Source organism: Rhagoletis pomonella, unplaced genomic scaffold, assembly GCF_013731165.1.
Source record: "Rhagoletis pomonella isolate Grant_MI unplaced genomic scaffold, Rhpom_1.0 Rhpom_scaffold_00008, whole genome shotgun sequence".
NCBI lineage: Eukaryota > Metazoa > Arthropoda > Insecta > Diptera > Tephritidae > Rhagoletis > Rhagoletis pomonella.
In genome coordinates this window covers 36,928,787-36,952,043 of record NW_023458562.1, presented here as the reverse complement: position 1 = coordinate 36,952,043, position 23,257 = coordinate 36,928,787, and the positions used below count along the sequence as shown (strand labels likewise).

The following is a 23,257-nucleotide window of genomic DNA, read 5'->3' as shown; positions in this document are numbered from 1 at the left end:
TTGCAGTAAGGACTCTGTTAATTTATTGATAATCGCGCCCTGCATTAGAAAAGTTGCCAGCCGCCTAAATAAATTAAAAAAGTAATTAGAAGGGATTGGCATTTGTTGAACAATGAAGCTGGTATGTATAGTGAGGTCATCTTCCTACTCCTTAAAAAAAATCTCAAACAGTTTTTGAAAATTCGAACAAGCCTAAGCTGCAGAACAGTACTTTCCTTTTACTAGAGTGAAACATATCAACTTGGCCCGATGACTTGAATGAGTTGCACGATCCTAATTCTCACTTAACTAATGTACCCAAAAACATTGTAAGCGATTTCGTATAAATTCGCAGATCTTCCGATTTTACTCGAAAATTACCCCACCATCTCCAGCTTGGCAACATTCCACATACCTTCTTTCTTTGGAATGATTGTTGCCACCCATTTTAGCGTGTAGTCAATACTAAATTTATAAATCTAAACTTTCCTAAACTGACTGTGCGCAAGTGTGTTTAGACACGCGGTTTTCTCCTTGTGCGCTCTGCTGCGTCTTCACTTCGCTTACGTTCTTCTCGATGTTTTCTTCTATTTTATTGACGAAGTCAAAATATGCCGCCACAACTCTTTCGATTGCCCATTTAAGATTCTATGTGCAAAAGGGGGCCGTATATGATAAACGCAGTTTCATTTTAATATGTAGCTACTTTGGACTGGGGTCAAGAGCTTGCTCTTCCTTTTTACAGGGGATCTTTTTTTTCTGCTCACTGCTAAAGCTTTCGAGGTCTGAGTCGGTCACAGTTTATTCTGTGGCCACGACCGGATCATTTTCTCAACTATATCCTGCAATCCCCCTATGCGAGCTATGACCGCTGGTTTAGCTTTGATATTCTAACCATGTTTTGTTCAATTTTGATCTCGACAACCACAAATATCGGTTCAGTAAATCAAGGACTCCTCTCGTACCGCCAGGTGTCCATCATCACAGCTGAGTATATCATTAAATTCCATTTTTGATTCACGTCAAAGCAGGAAGTACATACTTACGATGCATCGTATGACCTACCGCTCTATATATTTGCTATATTGCCTGATGTTGATTCGGAGACCCTTAGGAAAGGATGTCCATTACAAGGGCGTATATTCGAGGCTGGTGGGCTATCTTACAATGACAACTATTTACTGCTCAAAACTAGCTCTTTTAGGTTTTTATATACGGCTGCTGTTCGTCATCGCTAAGACAATTACTCATACATTTTTGGATATCTCCTTCAGTTTCCGAGATAGTGAGTAAAAAGTATAGTTAATTTAGTAAAAATTTGTATCAAATGTCGTATTTCATACAAAGCGGCTACAAAGTTTTAAAAAAATGTAGCTTACGACAAGATTTTCCTAAAAAAATTCTTCATAAACTCAAAAATAATTAATAGTAAGCGTTAAAAATAAAATAATATAATAATTTCGTGAACTAGTAAATTTCTCCGAGAAAAGAAAACAAATAACACGATTTTATTTCAATAAGACCTAAAAAGAAAAAAATTATTTATTGATTTAAAGATTCGTTAAATAAGGATGTGAAGTTCCCTTGTATTGTTGGTGTTATTTAACCTTTTAAACTAGCTTAAAGTAGGACGTAACTAGTCATAGTCGAAATAATGTCCACTGAAAGGTTAGTTGTAGTTAGGGATGTGCCGGATATAGATTTTGCCGGATAGCCGGATTCCGGATATCCTGTAAAAAATAACAGCCGGATTCGGATATCCGATCGGATATCCGGTAGACTACTACCCTTAATAAATTTCACAATATTGTTTTTTTGCCGGCTCGAGTTCACCTCGACCTCCGCACCATTTCTGATGCTACAGAATTTACCACTGCGAAAACACAATTACGCACACATCTGTGCGATGCTATCGCAGTGAAAAATGGCATCTTATAAACAAACAAAAACAATCTTCATCAAATTCTTTGCTTTTGAACAATCAAGATGTTTTGTTTTCTTACGTTAATTTTTGTTTAAATTATATGGAAACCGCCTATTAACCGTTTTCGTTTCCGAACGCGTAGGTCTGCAATTTCCAATAAATAGTTGCGGCATTGTTGTAATTTTTTCGGAACAGATTCGCACCGTCAGAATCGCACATGTGTGTTGATGCCTTATATGGACCTTACATGGTCACATTGTTTGATCAAACTGTCTTCTGTGTAATTAGATGGTTTAACTTACACGCTTCAAAAAACCCATAAAATTTCAGTTTTTCGTTTTGGATGAAGTTGAAGAGAAGCTTAAGAAAGCTTTGTATTCATTTGTTAATACTAATACTAAGTCGTATACTTTTCAATTATGTGTTTTTATTTAAATTATTGTGCACAGATATGTCTGTGTAATTAGATGGTTTGACTTACACACGTAAAAAAACCCATAAAATTTCAGTTTTGGTTGAAGTTGTATCACCACAAAAAAGGTTTTGGAGATTTTTGAGATAATTTATTAGTTCTGAAATTAAGTCGAATTATTTTCTTTTCTTGCCCATTTCCTCTTTTTATTTAAATTATCGGGCACTTCTTATTTCACTTTGTTTATCATTTTGATCAAACAGCACTTTACACGGTCCACAGCACATGTCAAACGACAATCAAATTTGATGAAAGTCAAAACTACTAAGGGTATTCATCAAAGCTTATAAATGCAATGTAAACCGTATAAACTTATAATTGTGTAAACTTTATAAATGAGCTGTCAAAATTTGTATGGAAACTCGTTTACACATTTCTGATAAATTTATCCAGCGATTTCACTGAATAAACCTGATAAACTAAAGCCAATGCGACTCTGTCGCAAAAGGTATGAAATTGCGATTCACTTATCAAAAGTATTTATAGAACTATTAATAAAAAAATTTACTTGATTATAGGACTAAACATTCAACAACGACAATGCTTCACTATTGCAACATTTTGTGACCCACGTTTCAAAACTCGTTTTTTTTCTGACGCCAATAAAGCTAAAAACTGGGTTGTTGATGAACTAATTCGAAATTATAAATCAGTTATCAAACGATTGGTAGACAAGGCAGCGAACGTACATGAAAAAAGCCAGCGATTTATGAACTAGAAATAGAGAAATATTTGCAGCTACCTCTTATGTATATCCAGACAAGAAGATCCCTTAACTTGGTGAAAGTATAGCCGCAAAGAATTTCCAAATTTGTTTACACTGGCAATGAAGTATCTCTGCGCGCCACCTTCCTCAGTGAACTCGGAATGAGTATTTAGTGCATCGGGTAACATTTATGTTGAAAATAGAAATAGGTTGTTGCCCGATAATGCGGAAACTTTGATTACTAATTAGATACTATTAAACTGGATTACAAAAATACAAAATCTGGGTTAAATTTCTAAATTGAATCTTCTATAATCGATATCCGGAATCCGGCCGGATATTAGCCAGTATCCGGCCGGATAACCGGATAACCAAAAAACGGCCGGATAGGCCGGATTCCGGATATCTACCGGATACCCGGCACATCCCTAGTTGTAGTTATATTTTTTACAGGCATATCATTGGAAACATACAACATCCCATTGGTAGAGGGCTTCTGGTGTACGAATATGTTGTAACATCAGGAGTTGAAGACTTGCTCTAGCTGCTAGTCTCTTAAGATTTCCTCCAACCACGTCGTAAGCAGATCTCCCATGTGAACTTGCAACAAAGTTCAATTCTGCCATTTCCTTTAAGGGATTTTCATGATTACAGAGCTTTAGTAAAGTTAATATGATGTATTCATATTGTTTTTGTTTTTCACACACCTTTCCTCTCTCAAAAATATACAAGTTCATAAATTTTCAATGCCTATTTATCATATTGCTCTAGCGTTAGGCGATCTAGAGTCCAAACGCATGAGTAGTCCATTACGCCCGTTTGGGTACTTAAAGTTGACATTATAGAAAATTTTTTTATGTAAAAATAAAAATTTTTAAAAATGCTATAATCAAAAAAAATCAAAAAGCAAAATGTTGACTTAATTTATTTTTGTTTTTTATACGTTGCACAATAATGTAAAAATGTACAATTAAAGCCCATAATAAGATGCAAGAAACACATTTTGTTTCATTAAGTTGCGTTAAAAGGTTTCCAAGATACAGCACTTAAAAGAAAGGTATGTATGACGTTTTCTTAAAATTTAAGTCCCGTGTAAATAGGCAACCCTACGTCATATCGGAAAAATATGCTGCACGTATATTCATGTCACCTAGACCTTCAATCTCTTCGACTTTCATCTAAATCCTTAGAGGTGGCCGCGGTGACATGAAATGCCTCATGAGTGAAAATAATTTGAAGAAATAAATTTTTGAATTAGGTATAAGATCTTCATTGAATATTTTTTTTGCCTTGAGTCTAGAAAGTTTTAACATTTTTTACTTCATATGTACGAGACTTTTAAGCTATTTTACCAGCCTACTTAGTTGATCACCTGCTCGTATCGTGGTCTCTTTAAAGCCAAACGCACTTAGAAGTGACCCAATTCGTGCTTTTTTTTGCACCAGCTACAGCCTAGTTGCTGCCTGGCTGCCATAGCTCTTACTAACTTACCGCCCACGCTCAGGTCAGCATACATTTATTGGTTGTCACTTAAAATTTTTTACGGTTTAAGTGTGAAAACGTGCGCTCACAACCACAAAATTGAGTGAAAGTGTCTGAGTGTGCCTGCCTATGTGCTAATAGAGAGGCATATTTATTTGACTTCTCATTACATAGAGACGTGTCAGTCTGTGCAATGCAACAAATTCGCTCCTGCACGTAGTCAACTCCAGACCCCTCATGTCAGAGACATTAACGAGTTGAAAGCTGTGATGAGCAAAATTTTTTATTAAAAATTGATATATGTATGTAATGCAAGTGACTTTATAGGTGTGGGGAAGAAGAAGAGGCCGAGTGAGCGAGCAGAATCAGGTTAGTGCGCAAATGTTACGTATACGCCATGCAGGCCACCAAGGGACCACAAACGAAATGCTGTGTAACAGTTTTATTGCATATGGGAGTTACAAATTGTTGTGAAATTTCGGTATAATTTTAGTTTGAAACTATGTTTTTGTTGAAATTTTACAACATACTCTGGCATTTTTATTAGAGCACTTCCACTTAATTGGCCACTTTGCACACACTAAACTGGTAAAGTTCCTATAAAGCAGAGTGTGTGATGTGGGAGTATGTATTTAATAGCGCACTCACATAGTATTTACATACACATATGTATGAACAACACACCCTTGGGAAGGCGGGCGTACATTTATTGATTGTCGGTGCATTGTTTTACTTTAGTTTATTTTTTTTCTTGCAATTTTATGCAAATTACTTAACAAACTGTTTTCATCTAATTTCAGTCAAAATGCAAAAAAAAATGCTTTCATGCTCATCCAATGGCGCAATGAAGTCGAAAGTCGGCAGTTGCTTGCAGCAGACATAAATGCAGTTACTCTTGCTTTTGCATTAATAACTGTTTTACTATATTTCCGCCTCATCTTCCTACTACTACTGTGCGGTGTTGCAGGAGGATTACATTTCTGGCCACTGGCCAAGTCGATTGTTAACTCAGACATATCACAGCTGTGGCTGGCTGTTTGGCTTTGAATCGCTTTGCCAGCAGAAATGCACGTGCCTCCTTGGCTATCCTTTTTCAATCTTGGTGTAGTGAAAACATTGGCCGCTTGCCGCAGTAAGCAAAGAGCTATGAAATGTCTACTTGGCACGTGATAGGGAGGTAAACGTTTCTTGTGGAGCAGCTGAAACGCTAGTTTAGCCAAACTTTTGTGACGTATTGCAGGCGACATATTTATTTAATTAACTGCAAATTTTTTGTTCAAAATATGTGCTGAAACATTTTAAAAAATAATGTAAACGCTTCTTTTTTTTTCCTCTGCTTTCTAATCCAAGGAAGTTAAAATTTTGGCATTCCCACGATACCTAGCCGTTGTTATTTACAGGTATGACTGGGACTAGGGTGGTAAAAATAAGTCGGAATTTTAATACTGTCACCACCTGGCATTGTTCTATACCGACAAAATTATTCCCCTTTTTTTTTGCATTTTGAAATCAAAAAATATTTAGAAGTCCCTCAAAATGTTCCATGTATTGTATATGAAAAAAAGAAGTAGAAATGGTACATAATTCTTGGAACTTAATATTTTTCGATTTGAAGACTTGGTTTCTCTTCATAAGACTTTCAATAAAATATCCAATGGTTTATTTAAAATTTTTATAATAAAATTTTTTTATAGCTCCCCTAAAATCTCCCAAAAATGCTATGGGGGACCCATAAAAATCGCTAGTGTTAAAAAATAGTACAATTAATAGTCCCGTGTTATTGCTAGAAGTCTCCTGCGGAGCAACAGGGTTATCCGATCGAAAACTATTGGTTTTTTTCCGTATAGAACAATCCAGACAGCAAAGCCTTTAATAAGTGGAGACTTTCTATATCCACAGACATTACATAATTTTTAGGAAACTGGGCTTCAGATAGACGATCTCAAGGAATTCCGTTTCTTTTATTCAGGTTTATTAGTCCATTTAGTGTCTTCGGCAGACGCGAAGAAGAAGGCTTTCTAGAGACCTGCTCTAACCTTAGGTCTTTCAGTGAGTAAACAACCCGGTTAGTGTATCTAGTCCGATGGGTCCAGTCACCAAAGTTTTTTATTGTTAGTTTATAGTCTGACCCCTCTCAATACCAAACCATAAACGATACGAACGAACACCCGCCGCTTACCCACCACTTTTCTGCAAGCTAAAGAGCTGTTACGTTCCACAATAATATTGTAGATTTCACTAAAATTGTAATGAGGATATTTTATGCAAATAGATAGGACCAGTTTTAACTAAGGCCAGAGCAAGCAGTTATATCAGAATCCGTGTAGTTGCCCGCCTTGGTAACGAGTCTCATTTTACTTCTTGCTCTCGCTATCCTTTTAGTTCTTTCGGCATCTATGTAATGGCAGTAGGAATTAAAGGAATTAAGGGAAATTGTTCTTTATGGCAGCAGTAAAGTTAAAGCTTTTAATCGCCTGCTTTAGTCTACTAAATAAACTACAAGCCTTCCTTCCTGTCGGCGTATGCAAATGAAGCATTGATTTTTAATCCTGAACTGAGTGTGGCTGTGTGATTGCCAGTTTAGTTACACACTAAAATCTAAATACATACATGTATGTATGTATGTAGAAATATATTCAAGTGCTTATGTATTTGTATACACGTTCACAATATTCACCTTGCGAATGAAAATTCATAAGCACTTGCTCATGACGCTTCTTACCTCACATTTAAAGCACCAACTATGGCATACAAATTTCCTCTACACAGGAGAAGAAAAATTTTTTTAAACACAATAGTCAAATCGAAAAATGCTAGCAAACGACTTTTAACCTTGCTGCCAACAATCAAGGACGACAAGGGGAACAAGGACGTTCACGTGTACTAAATAGAATTCACTGCACTTGTGCGATTTTTTTTGTTGCTTAGCCTTAAGCCAAATAGTGAAAGCAAAGGAAATCAATGTCTAGTTATATTTGCACCATGCACGTGAAATTCTCTGGGTTTGCTTTCGCCCGCATGTCTTTAACTAAGCAAACATTTAAATTTAATTTTTCGTACTTGTGCTTAGATTGTAGGGGAAATGCCAAAATGCGATATTTTTAATACAAGGATTTTTGTTCACTCATACGTCATGGCGGTCAGGTATTTTTTATGAAATTTTTTTTATTCTTGTATGCTGTTTTGAATACTTTCTAAAGATCTTTCATGGTATGGCCGCCAGGAAGATGACAAGCATTAAATTGACTATTATTTCTGTTTCTTTTTATACTAAAATGGCATTTTGGTGGAAATACTTTTGGTTAAGTTAGATTGGACGGCCTTACTGCAGTAGAACGAATGTGTTTTTTTTATGCATTTATTCTCTGAATGAACATTTTTATTTATATAAATTAATAGCCATCTCAAATGAATTAATCATGCAATATTACGCTTCGACAGTCATTGGTTCAAATTTTTTCGAAATAAGTGTAGCATTTTCAAATTTTGCTCTATGTTCCAAATAACACTGCTTGTTTTGTTTATGGCACCTAATACTACATTAACACGGCATATGTATGCATTTAGATATTTGTTTTTTTTTTTGGTATAGCTGGAAACCCTATTAATTTTTTTCTTTATCAAGCAACGGTAAATAATTTTTTTATTAAATACCTTCCCTTTTGTTTACGCTCATATAGACATATTTTTTTAATTTTTATAAGAAAATGCTGTTTCTTAATTTTTGATATGGCAATTATTAAAAAAATCTGAACTTAAGTCATGAATCAATTGATATTATAAAAATTTGTTTTACAAATCCATAAAATTGGTTTTCAAACAATTTGCTCGTTATAAACTTTAAAAATAAAAATTTTCTGGCAACTCAGCGCTCTAGTGGTAACTTTTGGCTTCGATTTGATAAAAATTTTTATTTAAAAGTAATTTGTAAGCAAAAAACACAACCGACTTCAATGCTCGTTTAAAAATTTGGGAGTACTGTTAATTTCTTCATGATCCAATCGGAACTAGATCAAATTAGTATGGGGCCACCCTTGTGGTACCACCTTTCTGATAAAAAAAAAAACAATTATCGAAAACGGTTCGCGTGGCCTAAAGTTATGCGGTAACATAAAGAAAACATTAAAAAAAAACTTTCCTCCGTTTTTTGAAGTCAGTTAAATGATATTTCTCCAAATTTAAATTTCTTATAATAAATACCGATCTTAACAGCCTTCACTGGAATAATAAAAAATCGCTTGGATAGTTCTAGTAAGTATCCTCCACAAATACTGACTTCTTAAATTCCAACGATTTTCAAACGATAAATTCATGCTACCCCTTCAAAAGTTACTCATACGTACCGGCGCACCAAACACTACTTCACCACTCAGCCCCTTTTTACTACTACCCGCGTGACACTTATTGCGATCCAAAATATTGCTGCAGCTTAAAAGCGTTTGCACAAAGCAGCATATTTGACAACAACATAAACAACGAAAAACCAATCACTGGAAAAAGCAAATTTTTCTGGTTGAAAAAATTTAATTTCCAACGGCACTAAAAAAAAAAGTGAATCAAAAAGCACAGCGATGCTTTAAAACGTACAACAAATGCACCAATACGAAGGCAACAAGGGAAAGGGTATGCAAAATACTTAAGCGAATTTAGTCGAAAATTGCCCATTTTCGGGTCACTAAACTGCAATTTTCGCGCGCGCAATAGAACCGAAAGCGCACTCGCGCACACTTATACATATGTATGTATGTACGAGTGCATATGCAAACAAACATGTAAGTACGTAAAGTACTCGTCGTAGTATGTACATATGTATGTATGGCCTCTAGTCGCAACGCGCTTGAGCCGCGCTGCATTGTTGCGACACTATATTTGGCGGCGCTTTGGGATTCGCGCGCTTCGTTCAAGCATAAATTTGGCTTTGCAATTAGTGGCGAATTAAGTGCAAAGTGGCTTTGGCACTAAGCATGTATATGGCTTTCTCTTTGTATGTATATGCGTGTATGTTTGTGCTATGTATGTTGCTAGCGACTTAGTCACTATTAAATGGCTGCAAATGCAGCTTAAAGCGCTAAGCGCTTAGTGTCTCACACTTTTTTAAGTCTCACGCATGGTCCTGGATAAAAATTACTTAAACGAAAGTTTCGCTCAAAATAGAAGACGATTTATCCCTTTGACTGTGTGTCAAAACTATAAGCCGCAGAATTTTCCATTTTTGATTTCATCGCATTTATTTCGCCCACTTTTTATCATTTTATTTCGCTTGGTGCCTGCCTTTCGCTCTTTGATTTATATTCTTCGATTTTTTCTTCGATTTTTGTAGACTTTTTATTTGCAGCCATTTCATACCAAGTGCCACTTCTGCAAAACGCACTTACACGCTAGTCAGTACAAAAAAAAAAAAACAACCGCATACAATGCTGCGCGTTCTAATAGAAAATTGTCGCATGCAATGCATCATCAGCGATCGTAGTCAGCGATTCGAACTGAGGCGTAGTTATACAGTGGCACTTGCTTCAGCGCATTTTCACACAAAAAAATAAATTATTTTCAACATATTTTTTCTCTAAACGTTTTAAATGTTGCTGAAACTGCACACAAGCAGGCAAATATGTGAATATGTTTTTTTATAGCATGTGTGCATGTGAATTATGGTGGTCCAAAAAAAAGTTAAAAATGTTATGCTCTCACCTACCAGAACTTTTCTAAAAAAACATATTCGTATTTTTTTTTTGTTAACAAATTTTTACTTAGAACTGCCTCAAATCCCATGAAATTTCCCATGTATTTTATATGGGAAAAACTACTTTTTCTGAGAAATGGCAAAGAATTCTTGAAACCAATATTTGATCGGTCGCCAAGAAATAATAATATCCAATTGTTTATTTTACCATTTTTTAATACCAACAATTTTTAATGAGTTTTCCTTTTGCATTTTTTGGGAGCTTTTGGGGAACCTATAAAAACCGTTAGTATTAAAGTATACTATTTCTACGAAAAAGTGTTTCTTTCCCATATAAAGCTTGATAAATTTTATATGTATAGTTTTGTAGTTATATTTTTTTTAACAAAAAAATCGGATATTCTTTCTTCATTTAGAGAAATTCCAGGGGGTGAGAGCTTAGAATTTTAAACTTTTTTCACGCATGTGTTCACCTTAATGCACATAGTATGTGGTTGTTGTACTCGCTCAAGTTAAAGTAGTTCACTATGTTTGCACTGCCTCAACCGATTAGCTGTGGGTTTTTTCGCATACACAGCTTTGCCATCAACACTTTTTGCAATCGCGGTCTGGCAAGTTTGTAATGCGTGCAGAGCCAATGGCAATGGTTATGTGTGTATTAACTTAATTTTAAAGTACTTAGCTTTACTTTTCTGCATATTATCTGAACAATTTAATTTAAAATATGAGGTATTTAAAATTATTTCTATAAGTCCTGATTTAAATAAATATCGATTGTCATTCATATACTTATACACATCCACATCTATATGCATTCCATATCCATATTCATACCCATGTCTGTAAACATATATATCAGTATCCATATCCATATCCATATCTATATCTATGTGCATATACCCATTTTCATATCCATATCCATTTTCCTATCCATATCCCCATCAATATCCATATCCATATCCATAACCATATCCAAATCCATGACCTTCTTCCCGTCGATATCCATATCGATAAATTTACACATTTTTATCCATATCCATATTCCCATTTTAATATCCATACCAATATCCCTAACCAAAACTTACTTTTTCATACTTTAAAACCATTTGATTTGTAAATTCTAATATTGATCTCTTTTTCATTTCAGGTATGTTCAACGTCTGGATAATTCATGAATGGTTTCGTAATAAATTTTCACAGGTTTGTTTAAAATTTTACTATGCCAAAAATCTTAAGATAATAGCCAAATATCACAACCCTCCTCACACGTAGGCCAAGACTAGTGGTGGTGTGATTCCATATGGAATACTAATTCTTTCGCCACTTTTACAATTCCTTTTAATATCCAGGCGTCCAAGGACATATGAGCAAATCTCACAAGCTGCTAAATTTTTCGATAAAAATGTGTATTTGGTCCAAAACGGTGGCACACTTATCTTAGAAAGTGCATTATCTTCAGTTTTACATAAAGAACAAGATTCCTTCGCGTAATTGTATTTAAATGAAAACTTAAAAAAGATATACTAGAAAAAATCAAAATAAAAACTCATGTTTATATACTCGTAGTTGTGTATATAACGCATACACCCCGTAGCACCATACATTGTCAGCTTAAACGTGTACTCACATGCCTTAACTTAAAAGTCATATTATTTAAAAGTAATTAAATATTGGCGTGGAATATCTTGCTACATATAGTATTCTGCACGGAAATACTTATATAATAATTTCTTAATTTATGTAACACTTTCAAAATGAATTTCGAGTATGCCAATAAAAATTGTAAAATTCAAATTTTTGTTTCGCAATTTTTCGGTTCGTTTTGGCAAGAAAAAAATTTTCACCGTTTAATGGTGACATTTTTAAGCATCTTAAATTTTAATAATAAAAAAATTAAAATTTCAAAAATTATAAAATAGCTGCGACCCATTTTATGCATGCTGCCATTTTTTTTTTTTGAATTTAGTGGCACACTCTTGAAACTTTACAGATACGTTGTATTTTATGCCAACTTTCATTGCCGCTAATATGAACATTCTATTAGAAAACTTCCCACAGTTATTAAAAAAAGAACATCATTAGCTTATAATAGGACCACATATGCAAGGTATAGCCTTCGAAAATTTTACTGAAATCTATCCAGTAGTTTTTGAGTTAAGTCCAAACAACGAAAATGGCTATCATTTTATATATAAATATATCATTTTATGTATAAATATAGATATAAGTTTAAAGGATATATAGAAAAGGAATCTCTGTCACCCAAAAAAAATATATTTGGAAGTTGTTGATAAGATTTTCGTTTCTTCCCTTTTACTTAAACGATTTTGCTGGGGCCTTCTGACCTAAAATATAGTGCATATTTTACATAGAGCAAATAAAAATTTTAAATGAACTAATTATGCCTAATCTGGGAGCACTGCTATAATTTAAGCTTCTTTACTCAAATCGTTTTCAAATTCTCGTACGCAGTTAAGTATTGTGCTCCATGTAAGTATTTCGCTTGCTTCTGCTCCATTCAAAATACGCATGAGTACTTATGTACTTACCACTTTATACTTCTATTGACATCCTCTCCCTCTCTTACAAACTCACCACAGCAATTTCGAATTATTCCTCCCATAGCCGTTTGCATGTGGCGCCCATTTGCGTGGGCGTGCTCATTTGGCTGTGTAACAAAATTGCATTAAAGGACCTTCACCTTGTCGCACATAGCTTTTGTGGCTGCGTTTACTTTATACATATAAACTACTGCGTATAGAAAGAAGCACCTGCACAAAATTTTCTGCTTAATCGCCAAGTTTTTGGTTTTTTGTTTTGCGTTGGAATTTCTGCCTAACTATGTTGTAATCGCTGCAGGCAAACAAGAATCGACAAAAACGTTGTGTTAGCATATGGCACAAATATGCCAAGGTATTTAGTTGTGTGCCCCTGTAGGGAACGTTGCGCCCTTTTTACTTTGTTTAATAGAAAAAAACTTTTTACAAAAGCTGGTCAGACCAAAGAGAGACGGATGTTAAATGAGCGGGTTTTAGAGGGTGGTTTGTTGATAAACAAATAATCCCAACGGTATTACCCTTCTTTTGCCACCCAACCGACACAAGGGGCGTGGTTCGATTGACGTACTGAACTTTTTTTTTTGCTTTTGGTGCCAAGCCGTGGATATTTCCTAAAAAAGTTATATGACAGTTTACATCGTTATTATTGTCGGTCATGTTTCCAATTTCTATATTACTTCTATTGCATATAATTATCGATTTATTTCTACACACAGTTTATCGATTTTTGATTTTATTCGTATTATTGTTATCGATATCTCTTTTTGTATATTTATCGACATATTTTCTTTCAAATTATCGATATTTTAATCGATATGGTTATAACTAATTTATCGAAATCATTACAGATATATTTATCAATTTAAGGGACCGAAAGTAGCCATTGAGTTAACCATTAAATTAACCAAGACTTTTATATTTAGATGCCTGCTAAATCTATACTTTTGGTTTATATTTTTACGATAAAAAATAATCATTAAATATGGATTTTTATATTGTTAAATTTAATCGTTGATTTATGATTTTCAATTTTGTAATAAAAAATAATGATGTTTTTATTTTTTATTTTCTCGATAATATTTGAACGTTAAAATGGGGGCTCTAGTCAATAAAAAAACTGAAGCTGAAAATAACGGTGGTATGTAAAAATTAAAATAACGATTAAATTTGACCGCAAAAAAAGATCAAAATTTTAAGCTTATACTTGATAGAAGTAATAAAAATTTTAAAATAACGCTTAAGTGAAATTTATCGATTATACTTGATCGAAAAAATAAAAATCATAAAATATGTAAGGGTAAAATTTGATAGAAATAATAGAAATCCCATTTTAAAGGCCAAATTAGGATTTTTGTTACAAATGTAATATCCGTTGCGGTCCCTTATTAATGTTGTTTTCGATATATTTGCAGATATCGTCGATATATTTATCGACATAGCTGTATAATTTATCGATATCTGCTAATATCGCCTCATTTATCACTATATTTTTTCTATGCCATCACTGTCCTTATATACATATATTAACATATATCGATAACATTTGTTATCGTTTTCCTCATTTTTTCTTGTCCCATTCTTATATTCTGGTTTTATATTCTACTTGTTATTAATATTCGTTATGATTCAAATAAATATCTTTATGTGCATTCGTTCTCTTCCGTTTATTATTCTCCAAGTGTAAATTGTTTCCCACAGGGCTGCATCCACATAGCTACTATCATTTTATTTACACACTTGCGTGTGCCTGTGTCTATGCAACAGCTTGCTTGTGTGTGTGTGTGTGTGTGTTTCTAATCGCTCTTTCGCATTGTTGAGCGCTAACAGCTATACTAAGTACATATGTATGCAATATGTATTTACGTTTATATATGTAACTTGATGCAATAACGTTTATATTAGGTAGAACTACTCTATATTAGTTGTAGTACTTGCAACATGCTGCAAGTGTGCCATAGCTTAAAATGTTTGTGCATAGTTTCGCTTTTATTAGGTTAAGCGCGTCGATTTTTTTTCTTGTTTCTGCTCTTCTTTTGATTATAGTTATGTATGTATGTAAGTATGTAACTCTTTTTCGTTTAGATTATTTCCTCTGCTTCCAGCTGTGGTCCACTTCTGCTTGGCTGCCTCAACAAATGTTGCAGCGAAATTTTCGCTACATAATACCTACGTACATACATACCTACTTATGCGTGTTTGTTTGTTTGCATGCGCACTTAAAGAAGCTTACGTTAATGATACTTTGGCCAGCATTAGGCGGCTATTAGAAGAAGAAGATACATATTACTTATCAGAGAACAGCTTTGAGTATGATCGAGCCTTTTTGATCACACTCACTAAAAATCAAGCACAAGCGAACGCCACACTCGGCTACTATGTGTTCGATCGAGATGCATACCCGACAGCTGCTTTGGTTACGAACGAGTCTGTTCGATCACCCTCGCTATAAATTGAGCACAAGCGAACACCACACTCGGACACCCGCAGCTAACCCGAAAATTTGTGTAACAATGAAACGGACACCCGAACATTGCGATAAAATGCAGGACAACAAAGAAATTTACGCTGAAGGTAACTGGCGCCAATATGTTCCCACAAAGCATACGAAAATGTTGTTGCTTTGTGCTTGTGCATACGCAAAGAAAAAATTAGAAGCGAAGTAGACAAAAATGTTTTTGCATCTATTTCGTATAGTTTCGCGTGGAAAGCTGTGTGTGTATATATTAGAACACAGCCTAAAACTATGTAGGTACATAAGTACTTTTACAAAAAATAAATGTGCACCGAGTGTATAGGGCTTGGGCATTGCCGATCTACACACATTTATACCTAAATGGATGTAGGCGTCGTGATGCCGCATTTTGTATGAGCAAAAATATAAGAAATGGTTAAATGTACACTTAAACAAACTACCTAAAAATTCAACCTTCTCTTTACCCTCTACGCACAAAAACTAAGAACACCGCGATGAGAAGGCAACATTTTTTGTAGAAACAAAAACGTCATAAGCCAATCAAGAAAATTTTGTGCACACTCGGGTTGAAACTCGAACACCCGGGTATATTGAGCTGCAAAGCACCCGTACCCAATCAAGTATGTATGAAAAGCAATCGGGTGTTGTGGCCAACATGTTCGTCTTGAGCTCAGTCGATAACGAACAATACTTCTGCTCGTATACAGAGAACGATGCAAAACGGGTTTTGTTAGATGATCGAGTATACACGAAAACCATGCACCCGCTGCAGATGTCTGTTACTTATGTACATATTTGTATGTAAGTAAATATGTATGTATCTGTTTTTATGTCGACATCTGCGTTCGTATTTTTGCCGCTTGGCATCATTTTTTCATACTCGCTCCTGCGCCCGCTTTCGCAGTGACTTTTACTACATATTTTTGTTATAAGTATTTTCTACTTTGTCTACTTTGGTTGGCGTTGTAAGCTTATCCACTTAACCCTCTTAGCGCAAAGTGGGTTGCTGAGGCTTGCAAATGTGGTTGAAGCGTAAAAAAAAATATTCATATTTACACAAAGGAATGCCGTATTGAAGGCTTAGTTTGCTGGTTTTCAATGGAAAGCCACTTCCTTGCGTTGGCTGATGCGGAAAAATATTGAGAAAATTACTTCAAAACGTTGAATGTGGTGAGTAGCTTTTGAACGTACGTATATATATATGTATGTAAGTATTGGCCAAAAAAAGTGGTTGTAATAACAGCAACGAGTAATGACCTTTAAATAGGTTTCAAATGAAACTGTACCAAAAATCTGTATCAGTACTTTTTTAAAGTTATTGTAATAGAAACATTAATGAAACAATGATTTACAGATTCTAAAAATCGTCGGAAAACAAACTCTACAATTAAATAGGTTCTATAATGTACAAGAACTAGATACATATTTCTTCCCAAAGATGTTTTACCATAGAGATTGGCCTGATTCTATATCTTCCCTCTTCTGAAGGACTGCCAACTCAGTTAAAAAAACGAGTATTCTTCCGTAGGGTCAGATGAATATCTGTTTCCAGTCCTTCTTTGACTTCTCTGTTTTCGATTTCGTCGTCGCTGGGCACCCATTCTCTTGTTCAAGTCAGCAGATGAGGGATAGATAAGCTGAAAATAATCGATATATTTGATAGTTGTAATCTTCAGTGCTTTTCTCAAATTGTATGCTTACGATGACTGAAGCTTATGACACCACATTCTGAATGGGAAGCTTGACCGATCTTTTTTAGCAAATACTCTCTGATTAAATGGTTCCCTTGCCTGAGTTGGGCTCTGAATAGCCAAAACCATCCGATCATGGACTCACAGGTGCATATATTTCGCCTGATGTTTTTTTCGAGGAGACTCTTTAGCCAATTTCTGTGAAGTGCTTAGCTTGAGCAGGCGATTTACCCTTACTCTATCTTTCCCCATCGAACACTGAATTCGGTCCAAGCACCTCACCAATTAATGTTTTCTATTAGTACCTTTAGAAATTGAACCAAATGCCCACCCGAAAAATAAAAGGGGGCAACTTTTATTACACGCCAACTCCACATTTTTCGTTCTTTATATCAGCTACGCTCTTGAACCGGTGCAAATCTGCCTTCAGGCAATCGTTTCCAGTTAAAAATTTGGCGATAATAAAAATTTACATCGTAGTGCATCGAAATGCCCTTCGAAATTTGATCGTATTTTCCACTATGTTTTAGAATTTGGAAACACCTCTTTACCTACAGATGCTGTGATTCGCTTATAATACCCCGGGGCTGTTGGAAAATGGCTCGCTTGTTTCTTAGAAAGTTTATTTGTATCATACCCGATACCATGAAAGTTTCTTGTCATTAATACCACATTTTATATGTATTGGGCAAGGTTTGCTTGAAACTGTAGACTGCTTAATTTTGGGCCATTCATATTGAGAACAACCTCTGCAGAGCGTTTATTTGGTATATTTCCAAACGGGCATTGAAAGTTTGTCTTATTTTACATAGAAGAAGAAACTAGCCAATGCCCGCTTACTTCGAGGCGCCTTATAAGAACTTTTGCGTTGGCCAATGCAAAAGAGCGTTTTAAAAGCAAAAATGGTCTGTAAAAGCAACTCTCTAATATTTTTCTTCGATATTGTAAGCTAGATCTCTAGCGATACAGCGATATTGCATTCAATTCCATGTTTTTGAGTGATGCACATACAAATATACAGACAGACAGAGAGTAAAAAATTCTAAAAATTGTTTATTTGGCTTCTGTAGCTCTTATAAAAACCCACTATATTAATTTTTCTTTAATATCTATAAGGTACAGACATCGGCCTGTTACACTTTTATTATAAGTACAGATATAGATTTCATTTCATTATAAATTCAATTAAAATAAAAGCATGCATCATCGCCACTCAGTTCTAAGATACACGGGAGTGTGAACACGCTATTATGCCCGAAAAAGTGCCATAATTGCCACATAACAAATATTTAATCACCGTCAATCACAATGCTTCACGTAAATGTTATGGCGAATACCGACAGCTGCTGTGGCTGCCGAGATTGAGCTACGAGCTACATACATACATGCATCTTGGTAATTTTTCGCATTTATTGCCGCTGTTGTTAGAGCAGATGGCGGCTGGTCTGTTGTTGTCATACCCAACAGCAGCAGCAGCAGCAGCAGCATCATCATCATCGCAATTTCCGTTGCTAATGTGTCTTCAAACATGCAGACTTTCGTTGTGGTCTAATAACTAACTGTTAGTGCAACATATGCGTGTAAATGACTTTCTCGTGGCACGCAGGATGAACGCAGGCAGGCAATAAACCGGCCTGAAGAATTTTTGATGAGAAGATTTAAGGTAATTGGCTTTTGAAGCGAATGCGATTGCAGACAGATGGCAGTATTGGGCGGTATCTTGGCTGTGGGGAAAAAGTTTGCGCATACTTCTTGCATCTATGTACATACATATATATTGTAGGCAATGGCCTCTGGCGGGATGCAGATGGCTAAATGTTTTATAATGTAAATAAAATACAGTTCAATCGCAATTCAGAGAAAATTAATTTCATATCAATTTCACCGACAATCCTTAATTAAAAGCTTCAATGTCTTAAATTTCAAATAAATGGCTACAAAAATAAATGAATATATCTTTTTTAATTAAATATTCCGTTGAATATCGTACACATTGTATAATTACATATTTTTCAAGTATACCGTTATGTTGACCGCTATGCAACAACCATAGTAATGCTGCAGCTAACGGCATTTTATTATGGCCTCGCCAAAACCCGACAGTTGCAACAAAACCATTTGTGATGATTGAAATGTTTGAGGGAATGCTGCTGCTGACTGAGCCAACCGCGCAACCGCAAGACGTCATTGACTGGGGTTTGCAATGTGGTCGAAGCTCGATTTACTTTGGAGTTGCCGCAGCTAAAGCAACAACATGTTGCCATAATAACGATGTAGCTGACGCATTTTATGCGTCTGCAATGAATTTGCGAGGCAGCAATGGGTAAACAAGTGTGTATGGTACGTATGTTTACTCGTATGTACTCGTATGCGACTATATCAACTTGTCAAACAGGTTTGACAATTAACGGTATCTTGCCGGATGCGCTGCAATTGATGTGTATGACAGCTGCAATAGCAACAACAAACCATCGCTTGATCGGCAATGATGAGAAAGGAAATTTGTTGGGCGTACACAGTGCAGATGCTGGGTATGGCATCTGTGGAAAAATATTTAGAGGCAATCAATAAATTGTTTGAGTGTATAAAAACAAATTATAATACTATTTTATTTATTTTATTTTATTTATTATCCATTAAATTTTATAAATGTGAACGTGTTTTAACTTTTCATTTTTATAAAATTTTAGAAAAAAAACTTTTTTGCAAAATTTTTTTTTGTTATTTTTTTATTTATTATGTTTTCAAATTTTATGAGTTTTCAATATTTTATATATTTCAACTCTCTAGAATTTAAATAGTTTACACTCTATTATTTTTAATTTTTATTGTTCTCTAATTTTCATTACCTCTTATATTTAATTTTAAATGTAATTTTTTAAATTTTATGACTTTTTGTTTTATTTTTTTAATGAAGACAATCCTAAATTTTTTACATTTTTTTATTAATTTGTTCATATTTTGTTGCGGTCTAGTTTAGTAGGTATACACTTTTTTATAAATTTTCATATTTTTTATTATATTTGTTTCTTTATTTTTATGTTTTGTTTAGATTTTTTTAATTGCTATTTAAAGAAGTTAAGTCGAAACGCCTAACACCAACTTTGAGTTTAAATAACAAACATAAAACTGCTAAAAAAAACCATTTTATGATTCTTAGTTATTTACATTTTTACACTTTTGGAAAAATTCGCCAATTTTTTTTTCTCCAACCTCAAAAAGCCTACATTTTACATTTTTGAGGTTAGATGGAAAACAAAATAAATGAAATTTTGAAATCTGAATTCCGATTCACAATGCGTTTGAAATATAAGTTAACATATCATCAGGAGCATTCTAAAGACTAGGTAAACAAACAAGTTTATTCCAAACGTTCAGAATCAATAGAGAAATGCAGACATTAAAAAACGAGTATGATCTATTCGAGTGACAATGAAAAAATTTGTAATTTCGGTACTTTTTCGCCTAATTAAACGTTTTAATGCTAAAATTGTTCAAATGCTTGTTTTATTTTTTATTGTACTTGTATATGGGGCGTTCCATACCAAAATGGGCGGGGTTCATACTTCATGTGTTTGATTTGTTTCAAATTTTTACGTTTGATGGACAAACATAAACAGATAATAAATAAATATGAAATTTGAGCTTGATTAATACATTTTTAAAAACTTTGCAGCACAAAAACAAAAGCAAATCGATTTAATAGTTTTCCAAATATCTCGAGAACGAAGCGAGGAAAAAATTTAATAAAATCTCACATACACACTTCAAAATTCTCTATAAAAAGAAATATTTATTAAATTTTTTTTCTTGCAAAATTTTGCACATAAAAATTTTTTGATAAAAAAAAGTTGTTTTTGAAAATATGCCATCTCAAAAAAAAAAAATTGAAAAAAATCGCATGGGGAGCTCTGAGTATTGCGCAATATTTAAGTATAGTATTACAGGTGCACTCTACAATAATTTGAGTTATGCATTTTTTTTACACCGAAGTTGAGTAAAATGAGAACATTACAGATTTACAAATTCTTTAAATTTTTTTGAGTATGCAGTTTTGTAGCCCATTAAATTTTACTTTAAAAAAGTGCAAGTTTTAAGCGATTGAAAAAATGGCATTATTATTATTATTATTTTTTCTTTGAAAACGGTTTTTCGCATTTTCTTCCATAAGAAAAAAGTTCAAAACAGCCGTCAGCATAAAAATAGTAAAAAATCAACGCAATTTTGCAGTAGCTTAAAATTTAATGGGCTACAAAACTGCATACTCAAAAAAATTCTAAAAAAAAAATTAAACAAATTTAATTTTTAATTGACTCATTTTACTCCACTTCGGCGTAAAAAGGAAATCATAACTCAAATTATAGATAGTAGAGTGTACCCCGTAATACTATACTTAAATATTCCACAATACTCAGAGCTACCACTGCGATTTTTTTTCAATTCTTTTTTAGAGATGCCATTTTTTTCAAAAACTAATATTTTTATAAAAAAATGTGTATGTGAAAATTAAAAAAAAAAAAATTACAAAATATTTCTTTTCATACAGAATTTTGATAAGTGTATGTGTGTATATGTGATTTACAATGAATTATTAAATCGATTTCTTTTTGTTTTTGTGCTGTAAATTTTTTAAAAATGTATTAATCAAGCTCAAATTTCATATTTGTTTATTATTTATGTTTATTCATCAACCCTTAAAATTTGAAACAAATCAAACACCTGAAGTGTGAACCCTGTCCATTTTGGTATGGAACGCCCCATATGCAAGAAGAATGCTTTAGCTCCTTTTTCTGGCGAGAGAAGGGACTGACACTAAAAAACCAACTCATAAAATTTTCGTATATGTAGATACATATGTATGTATTTCAAAATCATTCATCGATATGTGCGCTTTTACCAATTCTTTTTCCATTTCATATATTCCCGTTCATGCCATAGTTTATAACATTTTCATTTGCAATTTTCACTATCCATTCCAATTCGATTGCTCACATTCAAAATTAATCAGGTCATCCGCTGTGCTTTTCACAATATTCCTCTTCAAATTGCGAGCAGGCGATGTACATTTCGCTTTCGCAAATTTTCATTTAATTTCCTAACATCATTTTGTTTGGAGACTCGCTTTAGCTTTTACTACTACTGTGTGTAATTGAAGCATGTAGTTGATTGCAATCATAAACGCTAACATATTTATGTATGTATGTGCAATCATACATACTTATCTATATTGTGTGTATGTTATACGCTACATATTGACTTTAGCAGCAAGCTTTGATTAGAAATTTCACGGCCGACACGTTTTATGGCTATTTGCCGACTGCTGGCACTCTGATAATTTCACTTAATTTCCAACTCTTCGATTTCCAATCGAAAAGTGGTCTCGCTATTTGTGCATACGAGTTTCCACATATGTTTGTATATATGTATGTATGTATTCATGAGCAGGTGTGTTTGTTTATCTTTCGATTTCGATAAACTCATGACAGGCAACATACATACATATGGTGAGCTCGAAGTTTTTTTTTTGCAGCTTGCTAAACCCAGTAGTATATCGTTGTACTTATAATAAAAAAAAAAAAAAACATAAATAAAATGCTGCTACATTTCAACAACACCAATACTCAAAACTACCTCGAAAATGAAATTTCTCTGAAGACCTCTAGTTGCTCTATTCATGAGTTTTCGGGCATAACCCAATGCTTCTTCTCAATAAGTTCCTATACAGCTTCCACTCCTTTACTCCGACTGCAGGTCACGTGCCTCCTTTTGTTTATGTTCAGAGCTAGCTTTTGGTGCCCGGTCACCCAATGTCCTTCCTTCAATGCCAAGAACTGTATCAACAAATATAAAATCGGTCCCACGAGCGCTGTTCTGCAGAGGACAAGTCATACATATTGACATTACTGCTCAGGCAATATAGATTTTCTATTCTGCATATACATATGTAAGTTTGACAAGACAAACAAAAATCTGGACCAATAGAAGGACAGATTTCCAAAGGTCTTCATACCAAAGAACTACGTTCGTAGATCCCAAGGAGAAGAAGCTCAATTAGAGGCTTACAGATTCGATGCAGCAAATGTTGAAAGGTTTTCCATGCACAGAAAATACTGCTAAAACATTTATTTAACGAGAGCCTACTCTCCCCCTTTTCAATATCGACCAAGTAGTCGTCGAAGGCATCTTCTTCTTTTATTTGGCGCTACAACAATTTGTCAGTTTGGGACGAGAAAAAAGCTGCAGCTATTTCCTGTCTTCTTTCGGATTTTCGCCGTTAATTGATGCCGAGCGC

The 23,257-nt window shown here is 34.2% G+C and overlaps 1 protein-coding gene across 4 annotated transcripts in view; it reads left to right on the top strand.

Annotated features, from left to right (window-relative positions):
• Nucleotides 1-23,257, top strand: part of LOC118744786 (putative polypeptide N-acetylgalactosaminyltransferase 9) — a 438,912-nt gene that overhangs the window by 250,370 nt on the left and 165,285 nt on the right. The window contains exon 6 of one of the 4 annotated variants that reach the window (XM_036478109.1): nucleotides 11,391-11,443. The exons of the other annotated variants lie outside the window; for them this stretch is intronic. The gene's annotated coding sequence lies outside the window, so the exon portion shown is untranslated. The remainder of the gene's footprint in view (nucleotides 1-11,390; nucleotides 11,444-23,257) is intronic. 4 annotated transcript variants of the gene reach the window in all.